The 4,501-nt window shown below is 40.3% G+C and overlaps 1 long non-coding RNA gene across 1 annotated transcript; it reads left to right on the top strand.

The window, feature by feature from the left end:
• The first annotated feature begins 44 nt into the window (after positions 1-44).
• LOC123096839 (uncharacterized) lies at positions 45-3,003 on the top strand. Its single transcript, XR_006446716.1, has 2 exons — positions 45-693; positions 2,686-3,003. It is a non-coding gene; the product is annotated as an uncharacterized lncRNA (long non-coding RNA).
• The last annotated feature ends 1,498 nt before the right edge of the window (positions 3,004-4,501 follow it).

The following is a 4,501-nucleotide window of genomic DNA, read 5'->3' as shown; positions in this document are numbered from 1 at the left end:
AAAAGACTTAGAAATTACCACACATTGATCCGCTAAAAATAGTATAATAATATAACAAATTTCCCGTGTGCTTCCACCCTTGGCGGATGGGGCTAGTATAGAATCTAGGCATACGGTGAAAGAATAGAAAAAAGATCCTGGGCTGTTGGATCATTGATGTACGCTACTGATTCATGAGGATAGATCTGTATTCATAACGACACAACTCTGTGCAAATATGTCCCTGTGCTCCCAGTAATTTGCGTCAGGTCCCTCCCCTTCAAACAGACTCTCTCTGTCGCTCGCTTCACCGTTCCCCAACAATCCCTCGTCGACGGGGGCGGCGGCCAGGCAGATCCGGTGCTTCCCTGGTCGACGACAGCTACTCCCACGGCACCTGCTCCCTGCCTCGTCCCCTTCTACTCCGGCATCCATGTCTCTTGGGGCCGTCCCCAGGGCAACATCACGCTGCGCATCGTCGTCAGCGACCGGGCCACCGCTGCCGCCACGGTCTCCTCCTCCCTGGTGGCCGCGGGCGGTCCGCCCGCTCAGCTGCATATTCTAGATCTGGAGGCAACCTGGTACTGGTCTAGTGCGCCGTGATGCTGCCACGGTCTCCTCCCCGGTGCTCCTAGATCCAATAATATCTCACCGGAGGCAAGCCGGTGGTGCTCGATCTCCTCGCCTCCTTCACCTCGCAGGATCAGCAGCTAGGTCAGCTGCGTTTCTCCCACTCCCCTCTCCCCTCTCCCTCCTATAGATTTATCTCTAATGGTAGCTTCCCTCTCCTGTGATGACGTGGATGGCTTTCACTGGTATTCTTTGATGATTAAACATAGCATGATGCTTACTGATAGGACTTAGTTGTGGTATGCTAACCAAAAACACATGGGTCTGTCAACATTTGTCATTGTAGCTCATATTTTGTACTGTGTTGTGTTCAAGAAGAAGCATATCCATCTATTGAAAATTTACACATATGCAGTGTATACGTACATGTTAGATTTTTGTTCAGAATTTCGTTCTACTTTTAAATATGCATTTTGTATTTTCCAAAAAAAGTGGTTCAATGGAGGTTGAGCTCCAAAGCGCCTCACCCGTGGTTTTAACTATATTTGATGAAACGGACAAGCTTACTCCTTTAATTTTCGAAGGAGTGCACAGAGAGTTGGAGCAAAACCAGATGGACATAGTAGATTCTGGTGAGAGGCTGAGAAACTTGAATATGACTAGCAGTGTGTTCATGTGTTGTTTTAGATTTTTAAATATCGAATTCACGTGACCAAAATAGTTAGAGAATAGGGTATATATTTAACCGAGAAGTTGAAGTATATCATTCTTGTTTCAGTTTGCATTCATTGTAACCTTCCACGTGTAAAATAAGACTGTACCTTCTAATTTGCAACCTGGCAATTGGAGATGACTTCCTTAATTTGATATGTTTCAGAAGACTCTCAGTATCTGGATTTTGTGTACAACACATTTAGACTCTCAGTATCAGGAGACTCTCAGTACCCCCTTTAGGTTGTATCGCATGGTAGCATATGCTTAGTTGGCGGCCTGGTCTCTAGTGTTGTTTGATAGTGGTGACTAGTGACCGTCAATCGACAAAAGTATTGTTACATTTTGTGCTTCCTGTCGATCTCCATGTATTTGAACCCTGGAGCTCGCAGATTTTAACAAATTCCTCTCTCTTTGAAAGGGCGGAAAAGACCATGGTCCTTTTATTTTTCTCATTGAAAATTATTTTTTCTCTAAGCATCAATAACTAATAAAATCCATTTACTGGTGTGGGTTGTAGATTTAAGGAGGAGGGCCGTAGGTGCTTTGGAGAATGCCTATTTTTTTGGTTAATATGATCGATGCATTCTGTTCAAGCTTTATAGTCAAAAGAAAACTGAATGTCTTCTTCCAGAAAAAGAAAAGTAGTCGCACTTGTTTGCCGAAAAATCTTCTTGTCAACGAAAATGTGACCTGAGGGTCAACGATTAATTACAGGATGACCTAACTTGGTGATTTCATGATTTCCAATATGCACAAGGTAGCTCCTATTTTGCCTTCTATACTTTCTAGGTGCACATTTTTCTTTCACATGTGAACAATTGCCATTGTTGTGTGTGTAATATTGTACTATCTATGTGGTTAACTAGTTATAGCTACTATTGTTCTTCTTGAATTATGACTGCTTTTGAGTGATAGAACTGTCCAGATGCATCGAGGGATACTATTTGATCATACGGCTATTTTCTTATTTGAACATACGATGATCTATTTGAAAATCCCAAAGGTTTATAGGATTGATGTCTAATATGATTCTGCATTTGCTTGTTAACCTAAGTTTATCCAAACTTTATATGTAAATATTTGTATTGCCTAATTCCGCCAGTAGTTGCCAATCTCACCTATGAACAGAATCTGCACCAGAGTGTTTTTTTGTACAAGATAAATAATGTTTTATAATCTGTTCCATTATTAGAGTTAGGATGATCCACAAAATAGCTAGCAGTTCTGCCAGTTCCAGCATAGAAGCATACCTCAGGTTGTGTTTTGGGATGAATTTGATTCATCTCTATTTTTCCTTCCATGTGGTATGTGCAGCACACAGCGAGATGGCATTGTTGATGCATATTTATTTGATTAGATCATGAGCAATAAGTGCTTGGCACTTGTACAGACATGTGCTAACTGAATCTGATTTGTTATTAGGTTTGATCTCTCCCAGCACAAGAAGCTCGATGAGCAATAAGCACTAGTAATGGAGGCAGAGGCAATAGCTTTTCTGTTATGTGCCATCAAGTAGCAAAAGTTGATGCAATGTGATTATTTTGGTCCTTCATAATTAGTTTTGCATGAGATGTACCGAAAATGATCCTTGCATGCTATGTTACACTTGATAAGTTATGTATGTGTGTCTCTTCTGTTGTGTTTGGTCCGCGATCATGCAATTTGAAATGTATGTTTAGTTATGATTTCAAGTGGATAGATTAATGTTCTCATGTACTCTAGTATTGGTGATGATCTTCACATACTTTTAGTGACTAGCATGCTCAAATGTATGGATTTCTTGCATGGTCCGTGATGTAGTAGAAGCTACTAATGAAATCAATATACATGGAATCTCGTATAGTACATATGTATGTGCGGTTTTGTGTAAACCTAAGAGGAGAGGGGCACTCGTACAGGTTTGAAAAATTGTCTTATTTATGAAGCACAACTTGATTGATATATGAGAGATCTGAGGATATATGAGAGATCTGAGGTGGTTATTGTAAGGACAACTTGATTGATGTATGAGAGATTTGAGGTGGTTACTGTAAGGACAACTTGATTGATATATGAGAGATTTGACGTGGTTACTGTAAAAGTTATGTTCTATATGTAACTAGTACTGGGGGTTTCCAAGAAATATACACCAAGAACCCTCCATCTAAATCTATACCAGTCATCTTCCATCCAATGGCCCAGATTCATTTTTTCTATTCTTTCACCATAGACTCTGATTCTATATCCCACCATGCACAAGGAGGGGGCACAATGTACTTTTATGCATCTGGGCAGACAACAAAATAATTATTTTGTGAATGCAACAAAAAGTCTGATTTTACCGAGTATCAAACATTGATTCATGCATTCTGTCGATGAAGGACAAGATGTTAGTTGCAGTATAAACACAAACTCGAGGTCTTCTTTCCGTTGAACCAATGGAGAACCAATGTAATAGAGAAAAATTGAGCTCCTTACCAAATGGTACGTACAGTATTCTCTAGTATTTGTGTAGTGTCAGTGAGGATCATCACATATATATAGATAAGGGCATCTCCAAAGCGGACCCCAGACCGTCTGCAAACATCTGGACCGCGCGATTCAACATGTTTTGCCATCCAACGTGGTCCTATGTAACATCCCAAATTTTCAATTTGGAATGTTATACATAGATCATCATTGCATATCATGTTTTGTTGCATTTTTGACAAATCCTTAATAAATCCTAAGCAACTCAAGGACCCTCGGAGAGAGTTGGGGATTTTCTCGAATTTTCATATTTGATTTTCATCAAATAATAAGACGAGGATTTTATTTTAATTATTTTCTCTCCGGAAAATATTTCAATTTTAAAAAAAATAAACGAGAGGAGAAAATATGACTTCTCCAAAACAATTGAAATACTGGAGGAAAAATATTAAAATCATTTATTGGATTTTATTTGCAATTTTTATTGCATGTTTTCAAAATATTTATTTTGGTTTAAAAAAACGTTCACCCTATTCTAGATTTTCTAACTAGACGGGGAAAATTTATTTTATATTTTTTTGATTTTTATTTCTTTTTCTACGAATTTTTTTTCCGCGGAACTTATTTAAAAAAAAAAGATCCGCCCGCGCGCCGACTGGGCCAAAGGCCCAGCCGACGGCCCAGCCCCGCCGCCCGTCGTCTCCATCCCGGAGATGGGATCGCCGCCGAGTCCCGGCCGGCTACGCCGCCGCCCGGTGCCCCCTTCCCCAAGCTCGGACCCCCCTCCTAT

The sequence above is a fragment of the Triticum aestivum genome, chromosome 4D, assembly GCF_018294505.1.
Source record: "Triticum aestivum cultivar Chinese Spring chromosome 4D, IWGSC CS RefSeq v2.1, whole genome shotgun sequence".
In the NCBI taxonomy this organism is placed as follows: domain Eukaryota; kingdom Viridiplantae; phylum Streptophyta; class Magnoliopsida; order Poales; family Poaceae; genus Triticum; species Triticum aestivum.
This window is presented reverse-complemented; position numbering and strand designations above follow the sequence as displayed.